Raw genomic sequence first — 21,290 nt, 5'->3', positions numbered from 1 at the left:
ATAGAAGCATACATCTTTCCCAAGCTTCCAGTAATTTTGCATTTTAAGGAGACATGTGAAGGTACAGTTGGGGTGGGCAGGGTGACCCACAGAGAAATCATTTTTCTGCAGACCTATTCACCAATTCATCTTAAGGCAATTCCACATTATTGACTTGAGTACTGAGCTTCTACATGTAAAGTACTAAACCAGTTACAGTGGAGAGGCAGGGATAAATTAAAGCATAGTTTCTGCTTTCAAAGAACACATGATTTAGCCAGGGAAATAGAAGCAACTAACTATATCACCAAATAGAACGTAGAGTATAGAAATATAATAGAAAAATGCAATGAATGAAAACCATACCTAATTCTCTTCAAATGAAGTAGAAAAAGTTGTTTGAAGATTTGGGGAGGAAGTTTGAAAAGGAGATGGTAAGACAAGAAATTTTAGAAATTTAAAATATTTTTATACAAGGAAGTATCAATGCCTCATTTACAGTGAGTGTTAGCATTCACCCATAAAACAATTATAGAATATGTTTGACATTTCAGGATTATGCTAGACAAGTTAGTATTTTTTAACAAATGCATAACATTAAATTTTGTCGTTTCTTATGAAAAATCACTATATTCTGAATTCAGCTGAAGAATAAAATTTGTGGATAGACACAAATATCTTTCTTGTTTGACAAGTGAACTGATCAATTCATATCTTGTTCAGACAAGATATGATTCTAGAAATTCTAGAAAGTTTCCCTTCATCCCATTTACCCATTATCATTCACCAAACCACCTCTTTTGGGCCTAGGCATTGGCCCAAATAAAAGATAAATAAAAGATAGCCAACAGTACCTCATCAAACAGAAAATTCTAGAAATAAAAATATCTGATTTCTCTTCAATATGTAACTTTAACTTAGCAAGCAGTCTTGTGCCCAAGATAATATAGACCTGTCCAAGGGTTGGCACTGTCTCCAAGAATTGGACGATGTGCCACAAAGTTGTCAGCTGTTTGTGATTTTAGACTGAATAATTTTGAGACTTCCCCCTATAAGTTTCTGGCCAACAAGAGAGGTCAGTGTGCCACAATTGAACCAATATTTTAAAGAATGAATTGTTAAACCTTTGAAAGAAAAAAAGGAAATCATAGATAGAAATAAAGAGAGAGAGGTTCAACTAGCTCTCTCTATAAACATCTATCTCTTTTATTAAAATGTTGTTGACTCTTGGCCGGGCGCAGTGGCTCACGCCTGTAATCCTAGCACTTTGGGAGGCTGAGCTGAGCAGATCACGAGGTCAGGAATTGGAGACCAGCTTGGCCAACATGGTGAAACCCCATCTCTACTAAAAATACAAAAATTAGCCAGGCGTGGTGGTGCACACCTGTAATCCCAGCTACTCAGGAGGCTGAGGCAGGAGAATCACTTGAACCTGGGAGGCAGAGGTTGCAGTGAGCTGAGATTGCGCTGTTGCACTCCAGCCTGGGTGACAGAGTGAGACTCCGTCTCAAAAAATAATAATAATAATTTTTTAAAAATGTCATTGACTCTTTTAAAAAGTTAAACATAAAAAAGTATAAAGAACATTTTTAACAAATCACCTATATCTAGCACTCAGAAATAAATTGTTAACATTTGGTGAACAAAATTCTGGATATCTCTAAAAATATAAGAATAGATAGATGGATAGGTAGAAATAGTTTTATAAATGTAGTCTAATATTTAGAAATATTACTTACAATAATTTAACAAAGAGAAACAGCTTCAATGATAGAAGTTGATGAACTAGATAAATGTTTCTTTATAATGAGATATGGGTTTTTAAAAGTTAAAATTATGAAAAAAACTAAAAGGCTGGGCTTGTTGTTGTTTTAACTACAGATATTACCACTAGATATTATCTGAATCCCTGTTATAAAGCATAGGGAAATTTGCACACTTATTTTTTTTTCTTACAGTCTCTTCTGTATTTAAAAAATTATGTTATTATTATTTTACATTGCCAAGGTATGTAACATTTACATGGTGTAATCACAAATTCCAACAGTTGCTTAGCTTTCATTTTATAATTGAGTCAGTTACGCATAAACATATTCTAAGTTTAACAGAAAACAACTGCATTCTAGCCTCTAAGGGGAAGTAAATAGTTTACATCTTTTTTCTCCTCTCCTCTCCTTCACTGCTTACTGTGGTTTCATGTTACCATTAAAATTTTTCTAAGGAATGTATCCCTTTGTCCATATGTTATATTGTTAGTCTTTTAAAAGTCTTTTAAAATAATGGAAATGCTAATATATATTTTGAAGTCAACACTCCCTACAGTCCACGACCACCCCTTGCTACCCACCGTATCCCCCAGAATAAAATATTTGACCAATATGTCAGAGTATCACGTAGATTTTTCCTTTGAAACTGGGCAACGATGGACATCTAGCATTTATGGAAAATCTCATTTTAAAAGAGATTAATTTTTAAATGACATTCATTACTAAAGGTGCAAGATAGTCCTTCAGAACGTCTCGACATTCATAGTGGGTAAAGTGTAGACAGAAAGACTTCTTCCAGGAACAGTGAAAATGATTTTTCTCCTGGTAATATGACTTGACTTCAAATATTTTGTGTATCTTACAATGCTATCTGGAGAAGATCACCCAACATCTAGACTTTCAAGTATCTTTCAGCGGCCTTTAGACCGGAAGCGTTTTATCTGGTGGATTAAATGTGTTCCACCCACTTCTACCCATGACAGATTTCTCCTAGATTTTATTGTTCACCTTTTTGACAACATAGAACTGAATATTTTACCACAGAAACCAACAGATTCAGGAGTAAAATGGCTCCAGGGGCAATTTTAAGCATAGCTTTTAGGTCATTGTCCATCTATACATACAAGATCACAAATCTGTCAGTTTAATCTTCTTACAATGTAGACAGACCACCCTCATCATTACGGGCTGAAAATTACACTGAGACTATGTCTTAGAAGTTTCTGGTTACCATCTGTGTAGACAAGAACTCAAAATTCTCTCTTAGATCTGAATTTCCATGAAAATCAAACTGAAGTGAATAGACTGGTGAAAAAAGAAGAACATTAACAAAATTTCAAAACCATACCTGATTTTCATTAGATCCATTGTTTCAGTTTCCATTCTCTTTTAGCATATACATTTATAGGCTAGTGTGTATTTTCATGGTTATCTTCATTGTTTTCTTAAAACCAGGGTTTTTTGTTTGTTTGTTTGTTTGTTTTGTTTTGAGATGGGATGTCACTATGTTGCCTAGGATGGAGTGCAGTGGTACAACCATAACTCACTACAGCTTTGAACTTCTAGACTCAAGCAATCCTCCTGCCTCAGCCTCCCAAGTAGCTGGGACCACAGGCAGGTGCCATCACATCTGGCTCAGGATCTAGAGGGTTTATGTGTAGTCATCATTGGGTACTAAAATGCTTTTTACAAGCGCTTCTTAGATGCTGATTGAATTTTCCAAAGCTTGGTAGAGATTATTTCAATTCCATGGGACTGGGCTGAGGTTGTAAAGACACTTAAACACTTTATTAAGCCATCTGGAGCATCCCAAACATTAAGGGCATGGCTGACATAAACAACACATACATATTAAGCATTTCCTGTGTGCTAGACACAGTGCTAAGCAAAAAGCATACAATTGTAAACATGAGTGGTATGGCCCCAGTTCAATTAGGCTTGCAGTCCAGTAGGGATGTCAATATTAAATATTACAATGCAGTGTGATAACCCTGCTCTGGAGAGGGTATCAATAATTGTCAGGGCATAGAGAAAGGTAATAAGTCAAACTTGAGTCTGTTAAGCTTTCCTTGAGAAGTGGTATCCTAAGCTGAGATGTGAAGGAAGACTAGGAGTTAAGTCAGCAAAAGGCCGTGGAATAGAGTGGAGAATGCTTCTTAATTCCCTAGAGACTGTCATTCATGTTCTAGCATGTTCTACAACTCCAGGCCTTTTGTTCTTGCTCCTCGGCCTCCCCGAGGGTTCCTAATTCATCTAGTCAGGCTCCCTGTTCTCAGTTGCTCTTGCCGTGTGTGAAATCAGAAGCACTCACAGGGGAAAGAGGAGAGGAAATTAGTCTGGGATTTTGGATCTGGTTTAGTGTGGTCAGTTTGGATTTTCCCAAGTGACTGAACAGGATTGAAATCTCTACCTCACACCCCTGGCACCCAGTCTCCTGTGTTTTCCTCCTAAAGTTTTCCATTACAAATAAACAAAAATGTTGGCATATGAACTACTGCCACTGGTTTACTGCTCGGTTGCCATCTTGGAGTTTGTCATAGACACCAAATTCACATCATGTCCAGCTGCCTCTTGGAGCTCGGCTGCCCATAGAAGCTCTGGCGCAATGGTGGGTCATTGAGTTACATTTTCCAGTGTGGAGTGATAATTCAAGATTTACTGAGCAGAGAAATATGACCCATCAAATTCAGTCTAAAAATAATTGTTGCTCTGAAAAAGAAAATCTAATTACCTTGCTCTTCACTATGAAAAATTGGCTTCATCTGGGTCAAGAGACATGGAACCTTTCTTTGAAGTACACCCTACATTCCAAAATATCACTGGCAAACTCTGGGGCCTGCTTCTGATTAAATAATTGACATAAACCTCCCCCAAATAAACATCGAACCCTTCAAAAACAGAGAAGTAAATGAAAAAAAAAAATGCATCTGTGCTTTAAGTAGAAGATCTTCTGCAATAATTTGTTACCAGAAAGCAATTTACTTTTCCTTTGGTAAACCAGCATTAAAACCTAAGAAGAAAGCACACTGGGTGAAACTCTAGTTGAAACTTCAAAATAGTCTTAAATCTATTCTACATATTATCAGATTTAATGTTGACCTTAAGAGAGTGCTTTCATATTTATGGTTTTCCATCGTATCCCTCAAAACTAAATTTATTACTCATAAAATATGAACCTTAAAAAGTAAAATATTGTATTTTCCTGAGATTATTTGGTCTTTAAATTGAGAACAGTATAAATACATTGTAAGAAAAAATAGCAACCAAACTGTGTGTATGTATACCTTGCCTCTTTCTTCAAGGAATGTTCTCTGTGTATATAAAACTCAAAAACAGTTAACTAAGAAATAAAGAAAAAGAGTAAACTCTTTTGGGTTTATTACAGATGAGGTTATAACAAAATGGGTTGAAGATAAGTGTGACAAAAAGTATTGTTTGAAAATTCTAATCTTGTTGCCACAAAACTGTGACTTTTCAGAAATATATGGGAAAATGTTATTGTAAGTAAATAAAATTTTATTGTAATAGAATGGAATTGAATTTATTGAAATTTTATTGTAAATGAATAAAATTTTGAAGAATTCTTCAATAATGGAATGAGTAAGATAATTACTACTTCACTTAGCTTTCTAAAAACTTTGCACCAATGGATTTCTGCCTTCCCAGATGATTTTTTTCTCATTTAGCTTTTGTATACTTTGAAAAATAGAACAATGACTCTGTTCTGTCCTTCATAGGTTGGGATTTATAAAAATGATTTTGTTTGCCTCTGCAAAATGTGGAGAAGTACTGAATAAACAACAAACAATCAGGCATTTTTCAGTCAAAGGGACAGTTTTTAGAGGAAGCCTGTGGTTGTAATGAATTATTTCTTGTTTTAAAAAAAGACCTTCTTATCTGAATAACGTTGTGAATCACACGAATGTCAATTTCTTGGGTTTTGGTATTGTACTGTAGTTATGCAAGATGTTACTACTGGGGAAAACTGGGTGAAGGGTACTTGGGACCTTTCTGTACTATTTTGTAATTTCCTGTTAATCTTTTACTTTATTTCAGAATAAAAATGTTTTAAAAAGAAAAAATTTAAAATAAATGTCAGTGGTCAAAAAGAGCAAATAAAGAAAAAAGTCCTTTCTAACCAGCTCAAGAGGGTCTATGTCCATATATTGAGATTCTGTTTGTTAAATATAAGTCTTCTTTTAAAGTAGTCTTGAGGAAGCTCTTAGCAAGCTTACCTACCTCGCATTCCTCCAAAGATGCACTCTTTATAGTTTTGACCATAAAGGAGAATAGTAGAGATAAAAAATTTAAATAAAAATAAAACCAAAGTAGTAATAACATCCTAGCAAATGTGAACAGCTCTCCATTGGTCTGTGATCTACAATACTATTATAAAATTTGTGACAACAAATAATCCAATTCAACGAATTGTCTCTAATCCTCTGACAGCTACTTTTCCAAAAACAGAAGACATAACTTTTTAATAAAGCCAAGGAGGAAACAGGTGCCACAAGAGAAGTTCAAGGAGACTGAAACTCATTGTTGTACCTTCTGACACAGTAGAGTCTCACCTATTGAAGCCATGGGATTGTCAATGAAATGTAACTAGTATGGGAAACAGTGGAAATGTCTTCTCCAGTGTCTGGCTGAATACAATGACCCTATGACTGCACAGTTCACTTCAAAGTGTGCTTACTCCCTACATTTTACCCATTCGTCTGGAAACTTCTAAAATCCTCTGACCAGCTCAGTCAGCGCAACAACATAAGCATAAATCTTCCAAATGAATTAATGTTGCATATACAAAACAGTCTACTGATTGCTTAAATTGACTGAAGAGAAAGGGGCTATTCAGGAATAGGTTTGGTTTCTGAGCATGTACACATGATCTAAGAATGATGTCATAAGCTCTTTCAAATATTTTGGGGTAGCTTTTAAATTGCAAACTAAATGGAACTAGTCAAATTCTCACCTTTTCCAGCATGCAAAAATTAATAAGTGGAAAATCCAAGAACTCTAGCAATTTCCTTCAATAAATGGCTGCCAGTAGACAAACTGTAAAGCTCTTGGATCGACATGGCCCCTGTGTTCCTCATCCTTACCTGATGCAGTGCTAAGGACACGTCTATTGATTTGCAGCATCACATTATATAATTAGACACTGAGATAAACTGCGATTGCATGTAAAATTTGGCTCTATTTTTAAAGCCTATAGTCCATACTTGTGCATAACAAACTCTTGCATGATTCCAGAAAAATAAAATTTTAAAGCTGGAGACGACTCCCACTAGAAGGAAGTTATACAACTGAACTAAATTAGTAGAACTTTAGCTAGGCTGAGGGAAAGCAGGACAGCACTGAGCAAAACAAATGTTCTGGATCTAGTTAAGAGAAGGCAAGACAAGTTCACAAGTGAATGACCCTGGTTATCACAATTGTTATTTTAAAAGAAGGATTCTTAAGGAATTGATATTTTACAAAGGGAATATATGCCAGTTCAAGGGTAGTTTTTTTAAAAAATTAATAGGCTTTGTTTTTCAAAGGATAGATATCTTAAAATGTTTTATTTGATAATTGGTTCTTTTGAGAATATTATATATTTGTAAATGATGGTAAGTATTCTGTCTCTATTTTCATTTTCTTCATGCATTTGGTTCAAACACCAAATTTCTCAGTTCTACCAATTCATTGCATTTTTTAGTTTAGTAAAAATCCTAGGCCTTGCTAGCTTCTGGAAGATAGGTAAAATTTTAGTATAGGACCTCATAGGCTCAGTTAAACATTCCTTCAACCTTAAAAACCACAAGAAATGGTTTAGAGGGTCACCCCTCTAAACAGTAAGACTTCAGATAGGTGAATGATATCATTACAGTGCATCAGTGTTATACAGCCAAAACCATGTTTAGTTAATATTCACAAAGCAAGAGTGACATGTACTAAAACCCCAAGCAGAGTGTTCCTTATCCAGGAACAATGACAGGAAACTTCTCCAGGAGGAACTGGGACTGGGAAGTCCCACTAGCACTGGGGAAAAAAGAGGCAGAAATTCTATAACTTAAGGACCAGCTGGAGAGACAACATGGAGTATATGTTCTCCTTTCATCTCTTCTTGTTCTTTGTGCCATAGACATACAAGCAATGTGATAGTTGCTTCTCAGACAGTATGCACAGCCTAAATTCCAACCATATTATTGTGTGTTGGGTTCTAACCCACTTCATCCCCAAAGGCAAGCTAGAGTTGCAGCAATCCTTGGCATCACTTGTCTGGACATGATGAAGACACAGTCACCTAAGGGACAGCAAGCAACCTAGTCAAAAGTACTGTGGCTGGTCCATGCTCCTGACATAAGAAATGAAAAGCTAGACCATGGCAAAACTGAGAATAAAGGGTAGGAACTAGGGGCTAATGTAGGCCAAACCCAAAAGCTAGGAAGCCACAGTTAAAGACTCAGATTCAGGGCTTAAAGGGAACATACATGTCATGTGATCCAGCTCCCTTATTTTACAGAGGAAGACATTCAAAACCAAATTGGGGGAGGCATTTATCCAAGGACACTCAGTCAAGACCAATACCCAGGTTTCTTGACTCTGTTGAGTGTTAATTCCAGGAGTCAACAGGCAAATAGTGAATCAACAATCACAGAGAGACTGTTGCTTTTTTTCCAATGGGGGTGTGCCTTCACTCTTTATCTGACCTTCTTCTGGATACAGCAAAGACTTATGGACCAGCTGTACTGAAGCATTAAACAAGGTGTGGAACAAATAGCATCTTCTGTAGGGTTAGAGGAGTTAAGGTGGTTCCCAGGGCTTTGTGTACTCTTAGTAACCAACTCCTTCCCAAGCCTCCAATCAACCTCAGTAGGAAGGGAAAGGGAGCCCCAGAATTCTGTGTGTTGCTGAAAGGAAATCCCTCCACAGCAGTCCCAGTCTCACCACTACACTCTTCATGACAGACCACTGGGACTGACTGCATGATGCCTTACATTCTGCAAGACCCCCAGGACTTCCAGATCCTTGTGGAACCCCTACTCCAACAGCCAACTGGCTCTATGCATCTCCTGCTCTGATCCAATGTCATTCCCCTTTCTGATTTCTCTGTAACTCCAAATAAGTCATTAGCCAAGACCCTGTATCTCAAACTCTTCTTTGAATGTTCCCTGCAACTTCATGCTTTATACTTCCTCTCATGATTTATAGCTCTTCTGACAGCTTCCATACCCTTTGTATCACAGAGCCTGGAAGTAGACTCAATGATCTCCTTGCTCCACAGCTATTTTCTTTCCTGAAAATATTATCCTCTACCCCTCCTTGTTGCAGTCATTTTCTGATCCCTGCATTACTTTCCTTCATTTCTAGATGTTAGCTGGTTTTAAGTCTTTCCAATGCTACTTCTGCCATAATTCTCAGTGATTTCAATATTCTTGTCTGTGATCATTCTAATTCCCTGGTCTCTTAGTTCCTTGGGCTTCTCTCCTCCAATGATCGTGTCTTCCCACATGCCTCAGCCACCCACCCTCCTTTACCAGCTGACATCCCCTGATTCATCACTCTAAACACTGCTCTCCATGTAGCAAGCAGGCAGGCAGCTAAATCCAGCTGGAGGAAAACACTCAGCTAAGCTAACTGCTTTTACTTAAAATTTGTTACCAGTAATGTTAACTGGGTCCTTAGTGCTACCTGGCAAGTCTGCTGTTGCCCAAGTCCAAGCATCCTCTGTTGCCTTAAAGTCTCCCAAACCTCCTGCTTCCTTAATTTCGTCTTAGTTGAAGAATTTGCTTCCTTATTTCACTGAGAAAATGGAGGCAATCCAATAAGAGCATCACAGGCTTCTACCATCCTATTTTCCAATCTACTATAGCTGAATCCAGATAGTTTGTCTACTCCTGCAATGATGCCTGATTTGTCCATGCTCCTACTGAAGGTCAACCCTTCCACTTAGCTCTAGATTTCATGCTCTCTTTATCTACCCAAGGACATTGCTGTAGCAATTGTCACCTCTCTTATGCATCATCAGTGATCTCTGTCTACTAGATTATTCTCATCATCATACAAGCATGTCAAAATATATCTCATCTTAAGCTAAGAGAAAAAAAGAAATATTCATTAAAACCCACACAACTCTCCAGCTACTGTTCCAATCCTCTGCCCCTCTTTCAACAAAAATTCTGAAAATCTTGTCTCTATTCACTGCTCCGAGTTCTTTTCCTCCCATCTTCTCTTGAACCCATGCCAATCAGGCTTTTTCTCTACCATCCTTGACGTTTTTCAAGATCATCAATATTTCTACATTGCCAAAGCTAATGATCAGTTCTCAATTCTCATCTTAATATATGAGCATTTGACACAGATGATCACTTCCTTCTTTTGGAAGTCCTTTCTTCATTTGGCTTCTAGCACACCTCACCCTTCTGGTTCTCTTTCTGCCTCATTGGCCACTCTTCTCGGTCTCCTCTGCTGGTTTCTGGTCTTTACTCTGATCTTTAAATGTTGGAAGACCCTAAAAATTATCCTGGGACTGCGCTCCTCTATCTAATAACTCACTGGCTTGGTCTCATCTTGTCTGTTGGCATTGAATACCATGCAAATGCATGACTCCCAAATAAATATATTCAGGACCTCTTCCCTGAACCCCAGACTTGTTTATCCAACTGCTTATTTAACAATTCCAATCAAATGCCTAATTTTTTGTCATGTCAAATATAAAATGTTCAAAGCTGAACTACTGATTTGCACTCCCATAGCTCCTCCTTCTATGTTCTTCCTAGGTTTGGTAAATGACAACACCATTATTCCAGTCTTTTAGACCAAAAACCTTGAGCTTATTTTTTTTTCCAGTGTTGTGCTGATAAATAGATAATAGTGGTTTCTCATCTCTGAAAGGTGGAAAGTAGGAGAAGGCCTGACTTCCTTGTGTAAACCCTCCCAGTACTGTCGATTTCTAGCTATAAGAATGGGGCCACTAACTGGTCCTCGGAAACAGCACACACAAAATCAATTGAACCCCAGTTTTGCATTCTGCTTATTCAGTCATTCTGTGTAGCTCCAACTTTGGGAGAAGTAGTTACAAGAACTGGAACCGTATTCTTCTTTCTTTATAGAAAATAAAACAATAACTTTCTACCACATGAAACTAGGTGGCTAAAGAGGTTAACATAAGAAGTAAAAAACTAGCCGGGCGAGGTGGCGGGCGCCTGTAGTCCCAGCTACTCGGGAGGCTGAGGCAGGAGAATGGCGTAAACCCAGGAGGCGGAGCTTGCAATGAGCTGAGATCCGGCCACTGCACTCCAGCCTGGGCGACAGAGCGAGACTCCGTCTCGGGGAAAAAAAAAAAAAAAAAAGAAGTAGGAGAGTAATGGTAGCATGCAGCATATAGGGAACGTTTCCTGTGACATTCCCAGTAACAAATTGGTCTCCAAAAAATGGCTAATTGCAAATACTTGATAAGTTTTTAAAAGTTTTCCCCAAACCTCCAAACCCTAGGGAAGATAGAGTGTTCCCAGGCCAGACAAAAACCTTTTAACCTTAAGTCTCTTAAACATAAATGTTGCCAAGATGCCGAGTGGATATTTAAATCATCCACTTCCTGTTTCAGTGCTATCTCTCTGTTTTGGAGAGGGACCAAAAATGTTTCATTTCTTTTGGCACTGCTTTCTTCATTTAAAAAGGATTTATACTTTAGGGGTTTTGACTCCAGAAAAAAAAATAGCACATATTTTGGATGTCAGATTCTTAATGTTTTGACCCTTTCAAACAAAAACGCACTATTCTGTAGCCAGTGGGGTGAGAGAACAAGATCGGGATAGAACATGTCCAGATGGACTTCTAAGTAACAAGTAAAGAGGGAAAATTGGCCCACCTACAATAACTTGTTTAGGAAGCATTAAAAATAGCCCATTAAAGAAACAGATTTTTACTAGATCACTTGTAAATGGTTTTGTTTAAATGTAATTTAAGAGCATCTAAGAATTTCCATTGTGCCTGAGTTATCAGTTAATTAAACTTCAAGTGTGATGAAAACACATCCAGGACTAGTTTTAGGAGGCTTTCATTAAAATGAAGAAAGCTAAACATAAGATTCTGAATGATGTATTCTGGACAGGGAGCCTTCTTTGAAGGTTCTCTACTAGCATAAGGATTGGTGAGATGCGAGCAGGGATAATTTCAGAGTATCCTGAATAGCTTTTTAACACAATCTGCTAACATTAGCCTGTATAGTTTGGAAAACTGTCCAGTTGATTCTGATTGTACTCCAGACCTCTGCCCCCAGTGAAGATTCCCCAGCGAGGCAGGATAATATTAGAAGTATTAGTACAGTGTCAGTAAACAATCCTTTCTTCAATTAATTGAATTCAGTCCAATTCAGCATTTGTTGAGCCTCTGCTTTCTGTCTGATGCTGTGCTTGGCATTAGAATTGAGGGCAGGATATACAAGGATCAATAAAAATCGTTACTGCCTTTTAATGAAGTAGGGAGATGACAGTAGTAAACCCTATTGGTCAGATATAATACACAGAGGTTTGTGCTGTGGGAACCCAAGAGGAGAACCATTTATTCTCACTGGGGCAATAAGTAGGTGGAGGTATATGAGCTGAACCTTGAATTATGGATTAATTTTCAATCAGTACAGAGTGAATGGAAAAGCATCCAAGACCAATGAAACAATCTGCCTGGCTGACAGCACATGTTGATAGACATGTGCTTGGGAAAATCTGTAGGCAACTTGGGTGGTTGGCCATTCCTCCGTGGCCCAGGAGTTGCCAAGAGGCTAACTCCCACACACCTAGCTGCTGCATGGTCAGCTAAAAGAGGATGGGAAGCGTTCTCAGAATGAGAATGCAAAGGTTGAGCACAGAATGAAGGCTTGACCAAGCCTCACAGGTAAACTTTGGGTTTTATGAAACTGCTGCCATTTCAAAAATTGGCCCACACTGGTGTGGTCGTGTTGTGGCAGAAAAAGAGAAGATCTTCAGCTGTCATGGGAGGAACCCTAAAGATAAAGTAACGGTTTGATCCTCTGATGGCCAGTTCAATGGTTGTTGTAGCTCTCTCCTCAGGGAGCCATCACACAGGGCGCACTCTTGTCCCAGGGTGCAGGGCAGGAGGATATTGACTATTTGAAAAACAGCATGCATGTACCCTACTAATGGTGAGCTCAGTATACATATTCTTATACATAAATTATGATATAACTAAATAAAGGGCAAATAGATCCTCCATCGGGTGTAATCTGGCAGTTCAAAGGTGTACCAGAAACTGGAAAAATGTAGGAAATACTAATTAAGACAGCTGAGAGTAGCCTATTGGCAGATTTGCTATCTCCGACCACTGATTTATTTCATATGAGTAGGATTTAAGTCAATTCACTGAAAGTGCAGGATTGGACCAATTGGGTTGATTAGACAGCAATTGGCAGCTAGTCCCCATATGTTCACTTTTAGTAAGCATTTATGATCCTTAAGTTTATGCTACCTCTGAGAATAATATTAATCAATTTAAATACTTTTATAAAAATTCAATATCTACAAAGTGTTTTGGTGACCTTACCATTTCTGTAAGTCATCCAAGATTCCTTTTAAAAGTTTATAGTCTTTGGTTTTCTAAATATTGTCAAAAGATGGGGGGAAAACCCTTAAACTCGAGGGTGTTCTTGTGGAATTTGGCTCCCATGTCCCATTTCTGTCTGTATAGCTTACTTTTTTTCTAGCAATGAAAATATGTTCTCATCACCTCTGCAATGCAAAGCCGAATGTTGGCTCACAGCCTTTTGTGATTGTGAGTAAGCTGTCAAGGCATTAATATTTTAGGGCTCCAAAGTTGATTTGAGGGAATTTTAATCTTATTTTCTTTGTTTTCCAATGTGACTACCCTAAACCTCTCTTTTCATGTTGGAAAATAAAAAATGACAGATATGACTAAAACTGACAGTAAAAACATACACAATTATACCTTGTTGATGTATATTTTGTTCTAGATGGAGTTCTCCTGGAAAAGACATGAGCAGAATGTAACATATCAGCTTGGTTAAAACTTTGTGGCTATAAGAGGAGGGAACTGATATTTATCCAGCCTCAACAGGCAGTGGCTAAATTATTTATATTATTTCATTTAGTTCTTATAACTCCCACCCCTCACCCCTATTTTTTAATGGATGAGGAAATGCAAGCTCAAAGGGTTCAATCTTTTATCTAAGTTCTCACAGATAGGACAGACCCAGTGCCTTTTGTATTACAATGAAGATCTCTCTTATGCATCAATTCTGACCCGTCAGCTTCAGCTGCCCAAAATACTACATTAAAAAGAATTTTAAAACCATAAAAATTTAAAAGAATTTAAAACCATGATTCATTAGCAAGAGCCCATGAGCAAGACTGTAGTAGGTATACTACCTGTGTCCCCGGTATCATACCACAATGTCTCTCATGAACTTTTATTGATAATTTCAGCTTAAAAGTAGGGTGCTGGGAGGAATATAAAATCCTCATGGATTCTAGCCTCCATACTCTTTCCTTAGTAAATATAGATTTTCTATGAGATAGTCTTTCCCCTGGTTGTACTATTTTCTTAACATTAGTTTATTTTCATCCTAAAACATTCAACTACTTTTTTATCCCTTGGCAATGAGCCCCTCATCGCCTAAAAGAGTTAGCTCAGCATTGTCACCAATGTTATATTGTTGAAAATGTGTTTTAAAATATTTCAGTGCAGACAATATAGTAAATTAACTCTAATCTGCACCCTAGGAACTGTAAGCATATGAAGGACTCTAGTCAAGAGTACATACTCCAGAAAGCCTAAGATTGATGTTTTCAATATCATTCTCTAAATCCACACCTGAAGGTCTACAAACTGGCATAAAGGACAGAGAAATAATGCTTCATCAGACAAAAGAGTGGGTGTTCAATATATGTGACTGGGTGGGATAGAAAGACTTATTTAGGCATCTCCAGCCTTGTGTGTACAGGGATTAAGAAATCTGACAAACCCAGCATTCAGAGGCGTGCCATAGATCTAGGATTCTATTCGGGCCTGTGCCCATTTACTGAAAGTTTCTGGCCTGGCTAGAACACAAGCTGGCTCTGCCATTAGAATATTGTAACATTTGCCAGGGAGTGGATCTTTTGCTTAAATTGCAAAAGCACTTGTCAGAGCACTTAAAAAAATAGAATGGGGGCCAGGCAGTGGCTCTCGCCTATAAACTCAGCACTTTGGCAAGCCGAGTTGGGAGGATCACTTGAGCCCAGGAGTTCGAGACCAGCCTGGGCAACATAGTGAGACCTTGTCTCTACAAAGAGTAATTAAAAAAAAAAATTAGCCCACCATGATAGCACATGCCTGAGGTCCCAGCTACTTGGGAGGCTGAGGTGGGAGGATTGCTTGCGCCCAGGAGTTTGGGCCTGCAGTGAAACATGATTGCACCACTGTACTCAAGCATGGGCAACAAAGTAGGCTGATATTTAACAGCCTACTAATGAGGAAGCTAAACTGTGGGCTGAGGGGAGCAAAAACACTTTTTGTGTGAGGGAATGGTAAACAAATATGAACTATCTGCTTAGGAATTCCAGCCAAGACACTGATGTGAAACATGGCCTAGAACCAGTCAAACTGACAGGGCCTACCAAAGGCAAATGGGGGAACTATCCCATGGGGATGGCTCCGCAATGCAGGTAATGCCCTAAGACTTCTCAGAATGTTGACCCTTTGCTTACAACTCAGAGGAAGAGTTTTGGAAAATCTTCTTTGGGTCCGGGCGTAGTGGCTCACACCTGTTATCCCAGTACTTTGGGAGACCAAGGGGGTGGATCACTTGAGGTCAGGAGTTCAAGACCAGCCTGGCCAACATGGGGAAACCCTATCTCTACTAAAAATACAAAAATTAGCCAGGTGTGGTGGCACGTGTCTATACTCCCAACTACTCAAGAGGCTGAGGCAGGAGAATCACTTGAACCCAAGAGGCAGAGGTTGCAGTGAGCCGAGATCACACCACTACACTCCAACCTGGGTAACAGAGCAAAAAGAATATCTTTGATAAACTTGTTCAAGAAAAAGGATCTAGAGATATGGGTATTTGGAGATTGCCATGGGAAGAAAAATAATTGGTCTATTTTCTGCCAGCCAGCACTCCCGAACCTACAGCTTTTGATCAGCTTTTTATTGCCTTGCTCCTTTATGTGGACAGACAGCCAAGGATCACCAGGATTCTGAGGGAAAGATGAAAGACAGAGACTAGCACAAATAATAGAAAACAGGAACACAGAGAAAACTCAGATAAGGCAGGGGCAGAAAGGCACTTAAAATATAAATCATATTTCCAGGGACATAGAGAAGTACTGTATCTATGAAATAGGATCAGGATGTTATAAAAAGAAATGTTCAACAACAACAACAACAAAGAACCCTTAGAAATTAAAAATAGTATGGCTAAAAACAATATATAGCCAAAGTTAAGGAAACTCTCAAAAATTAGAATAAGATACAGAAAAGTAGAATACAGTTAAGAAAATATAAAATCAGAGAGGTTGGTTTAGGAGGTTCAAGCTCTCAATAATTCAATGACAGAGGAGAGAGAGAGTGTGTGTATCAGAACATGGGAAATGAGGAGAAGGAAATTATCACCAAAATTATATAAGAAAATTTCTAACTAAAAGATGTGTTTTTCTGGATTGAACAGGCCCATAGTGGTCAGAATGAATAAAAATCCAAAAACTGTCTCATCTGGGCTTGTGGCCCCCAGCCAGGAGCTGACCAAGCTCAAGAGGACGGCTTCTACTTCCTATGATTTCATCTCTGACCCGACCAATCGGCACTCCCAACTCACTGGTCCCCTATCCACCAAATCACCCTTAAAAATTCCCATCTCGAATTATCAGAAAAGCTGGTTTTAGCAGTAATAAAACTTTGGTCTCCCCTACAGCCGATTTTGAGTGAATTACTCTTCCTCTATTGCAATTGCCCATCTTGATAAATCAGCTCTGTCTAGGCAGCAGGCAAGGAGAACCTGTTGGGTGGTTATAATGCAGGTATGTTTGGGGAAGTTTTAGGAAAAATGATTTCCAGCCTAGAATTCTATGCCCAGTCAATAAATTAATCAAGTATGACTTAAATCAAAGATACTAAAAAGAATTAAGTTTTCAGAAATGTTGTCTTCCCTGGACCCTTGTTCAAGATGCTGTTAGATAATCTTCTTCATCAAAACAAGAGTATAAAGAAGGAGGAATAATGGAAACCAGGAAATGAAGGATTCAAATTTCAGCTCACATACAAAGGAAATTCCTTTCAGTCCTAGGAAGGAAATGCCTAAGATGATTGTGAAGTAAAGATTTAGAACAGCAAGCTGTGCACCAAACCTAGAAAGTGCCAAGAAGTATCCAGAAGAATCCCTTAAAAGAAAAATAATTGACAAATTACTGATGTGTTTGTATTGAAAAGGATTTGACATTCCTGTCAGATACCCTGGAGCAGGCATTAATAATAGAAAACAAACAGGTAAAAGAAATGAAGTCATTATTAAATCCTGGTGGGTAGTAGGAAGGAAAGTGGTAATAAAGAAAAAAAATGTAATCGTAGTATACTATGTGGTCAGCTATGAAGTATTCATACAGTTATTATAATATCAAAAGAATGGAGAAGATGCTGTATCGAAGGGGGAGATTTTATGAATGTACAAATCCTTATCTCCAACAGTAGAATGGTAGCAAGCAATGTCTAACATTAATGAAGCCACAGTAATCAAGACAGTTTGGCATTTATGTAAGAATAGACAAATGGATCTATAGAACAGAAAAGAAGCTATAGAAATAGAACCATGCCTGGCCGGGTGCGGTGGCTCGCGCCTGTGATCCCAGCACTTTGGGAGACCGAGGCGGGCAGATCACCTGAGGTCAGGAGTTCAAGACCAGCCCGGTCAACATGGCGAAACCCCGTCTCTACTAAAAATGCAAAAATTAGCCAGGTGTGGTGGCCCGTGCCTGTAATCCCAGCTATTCAGGAGGCTGAGGCAGGAGAATCGCTTGAACCCAGGAGGTGGAAGTTGCAGTGAGCCAAGATTGTGCCATTGCACTCCAGCCTGGGGCAACAGAGTAAGACTGTCTCAAAAAAAAAAAAAAAATCAGAACCACGCCTATGCAGGAGATGATTGATTTTCAACAAGGAGTCAATGCAATTCATAAAGAAAAGGTTTTTTTGACAAATTGTTCTGGAACAATTGGATAAATGAATGGGAAAAATGAAACTCAACTGCTATCTGAAACCATACACATGGACCACAGATCTAAACATAAAAGCAAAAACTATAAATTTTTTAAAAATAGAAGATCCTTGCAACCTAGAGTATGCAAATATTTCTTAAAGAGAAAAGAAAAAGAACTAGCCATAAAATTTTAAAGAATGATAAATTGGATTTCATTAAAATATAAAACTTTTGTTTATCAAGATACAGCATCAAGGAAATGAAAAGGTGAGCCACTGACTGGGAGAAAATATGTATTCATATAATACATATATCTAACTTGTATCCAGAAAGTATAATGAGCTCTACAAAATAATAATAAACAGTTTAAAGATTAGGCAAGAAACTTGATATACATATGTTCAATAAGGACAAAAAATATGCTGAATATCATTCGTCATTAGACAAATGCAAAATAAGACCACAATGAGATATCACCAAACAACTACTAGAATTGTTTAAATTAAAAAGACTGACTACTCCAAATGTTGTTAAAGATAAGGAGCCACTGGAATGCTAATTTATTGCTTGTAAGTGTTAAAAACAGCATCACCACAGTGAACAGTTTGGCAATTTCTTGTAAAGACAAACATGTACATTAGACTCAGCAATTCCACTTCTGAATTTTAGCCAAAAGAAATAAAAACTTGTGCTTACACACACAAACACGGAAAAAGGTACTTGAACGTTACACAGATGGTCCTTGACTTAAGATGATTTGACTTTACAACAGTATGGAACTGTTGCAATTTCAGTGTACTTCAAATTTCAAATTTTGATCTTTTCTCTGGCTAGCGATATGCAGAACATAAGATTCAACATTTTATTATAAAATAGGCTTTGTGTTAGATAATTTAGCCCAGCTGTGCTTTGAGCACATTTAAGGTAAGCTAGGATAAGCTGTGATGTTTCAGTAGGTTAGGTGTATTAAGTGCATTTTCGACTTAAAATATTTTCAACTTACAATAGCTTTATCAGGATATAACCCCATCATAAGTTGAGGAGCGTCTCTTGTATCTTTATTCATAAAATCCCAAACTGGGAACGACTCAAATGACCATTAACAGGACAATGGAAAACAAGTTATGTATATTAATTCTATGAAATATTATTCATTAAGTTTAAAAAATGAACTACTTACACATGCAACAACATGGAAGACTCACAAAAACATTATATTGCACAAAACAAACCAGGCAAAAAATATATACTATTTGATTCCATTTATATGAATTCCAAGACTAGACACATGTGATCTATGGTGATAGAAATCAGAACAATAGATGTCTAAGGTAGGCAATGTGGTAACAGAAACTGACATATATAGACAGACATATATATATGACATAGACATGCACAGACACATATGTATTGACATATATATGGCAAACATATATACCCTATACATAGACATATATATGTATATATACTGCACACATACACACATATATATTACACTTAAAATCTGAATATTTCTCTGCGTAAAAATTTTGTTTTTTACTTCAGTTACAAAAATGACCAGAGAGAAAACATGAATTATATTGGCAGAAAAAAGGACAGCAAGACTGACAGCCAACTTCTCCTAAATAGATGTGACAAGAAAATGTAATAATATCTTGACTGGGTGTGATGGCTTATACCTGTAATCCCAGCACTTTGGGAGGCTGAGATGGTAGGATGGCTTGAACCCAGGAGTTTGAGACCAGCCTGGCCATCATGGCAAAATACCATCTTTTAAAAAAAATACAAAATTTAGCAGGCATAGTGGTGTGTGCCTATAGTCCCACTACACGGGAGGCTAAGGTGGGAGAATCCCATGATCCCAGAGGTCAATGCTGCAGTGAGCCATGATTGTGCTACTGCACTGGAGCCTGGGTGACAGAGTGAGACCCTGTTTCAAAAAGAGAGAGAGAGAGAGAGAGAGAAAAGAAAATGTGATCTCTTCAATGTACCAAGCAAAAATATTCTATACTCAGCTAAGCGAATATCCAAGAGTGAGGTCTAAAGTAAAAGTAAAAGCAAAAAGTGTATTTTTACAAAGTCTAAGAACTTACAACCCAAAGTCACTCTCTAAAGGAACTACTAAAGAATAAGTTCAGCAAATAGGAATTTGAACCCAGAAAGGGGGAGTGAGATACCAGAAACAAGGGCGAGCAAAGAAATCAACAAAATATATTGGTAGATTATTGTAAGAATTGACTCTTGAAAAAAAAAATGAATTTTTCAGGGTTTAAAAATGAAACAGATTGTTAAACAATAATAGCTTATAGGATGAACACAGATAGTTTGGAGGGAAAATAAAATTTATACTTTGTAATATATGCATATTAAATTTTAGTAGAAATATTCTCTAGAATAGGGATGTATATAGCCAAAACAGTAAAGACGAAAAGGGAATCAATAAACATAATAAAACACTATGAAGGGAGAAAATAAAGACGTGAAGAATACACATGGAAAAGAAGAAATACAAAATATGATGTTAAAAATAAGACTAAATTACCTTGAGTCCAAAAAAATCAGAAAATATAGGGTAAGCACTTACACTGTAGATTAGATACATTTCAAATAATATGCTCATAGGTTTTGTACAATAAATACATTACATAGGGTCTAAAAAATCTGGAAATTCAGGGAAAATAGTGTATTTATTATACTTTTTAGTGTTAAAAAATTGGACATTGCTTTAAATTTAAAGATGCTTTACTTGAAATGTTGACTGAAGCTTGAAGAAAACATATTGAGCAAATATTTTTAAAATGTGACTAATATATTGTTTAAAATTAAGTTTGTGCTGTTTTCAGATTTTCAGACATCCTGTATATAATCCATAATAACAAATACAATGGATTTATCTCATACATTAAATGATAGAACTCTCTGACTAGATTTTGAAATGTATCTATATGCTATTAATGAGACCCACTTTAAAATAATTAGACAGAAATATTAAAAATAAAAGGTTTTAAATTTATGTAATAAGTAAATAACAAAAGAAAAATGTTGTAGCAATATTAATAGCAGACAAAATACGCTTTAAGATGTAAAAATCATAAACTTCTTTGTATCAAGCAACATAGTCAGAATCATGAACGGTAATTATGGCAAATTTTATAAGGAGAAATTTTATAAGGAGACTGTCATAGATCCACAATCATTGTGGGAAATTGACACTGCTGTCTTGGAAATGAATTGATTAAGAAAAAAATTTTAATTAGTAAGAATATCAGAGATTTGAGCAATACATTTAAACTAAATTGAAAAAGTTTAAGCAAATTAGAAGCCCAAAAGTAGTTTTTATTTTCGTTTCATTGTAAAAT

General features: G+C 37.2%; 1 protein-coding gene across 44 annotated transcripts in view; it reads right to left on the bottom strand.

Moving 5' to 3' along the window:
• The window catches only part of CALD1 (caldesmon 1), a 271,434-nt gene that overhangs the window by 154,470 nt on the left and 95,674 nt on the right, over positions 1 to 21,290 (bottom strand). For 3 of the 44 annotated variants that reach the window (XM_077997385.1, XM_077997405.1, XM_077997414.1), the window contains exon 1: positions 9,303 to 9,332. The exons of 39 other annotated variants lie outside the window; for them this stretch is intronic. The gene's annotated coding sequence lies outside the window, so the exon portion shown is untranslated. Of the gene's footprint in view, positions 1 to 9,302; positions 9,333 to 13,691; positions 13,773 to 21,290 lie in introns of those variants that run through there. 2 more of the 44 variants (XM_077997404.1, XM_077997403.1) reach the window with 2 other exon arrangements.

The sequence above is a fragment of the Macaca mulatta genome, chromosome 3 (assembly GCF_049350105.2).
Source record: "Macaca mulatta isolate MMU2019108-1 chromosome 3, T2T-MMU8v2.0, whole genome shotgun sequence".
Classification (NCBI taxonomy): Eukaryota; Metazoa; Chordata; class Mammalia; order Primates; family Cercopithecidae; genus Macaca; species Macaca mulatta.
Note: the sequence above shows the minus strand (reverse complement) of the source record. Positions and strands in the feature narration are given on the sequence as shown.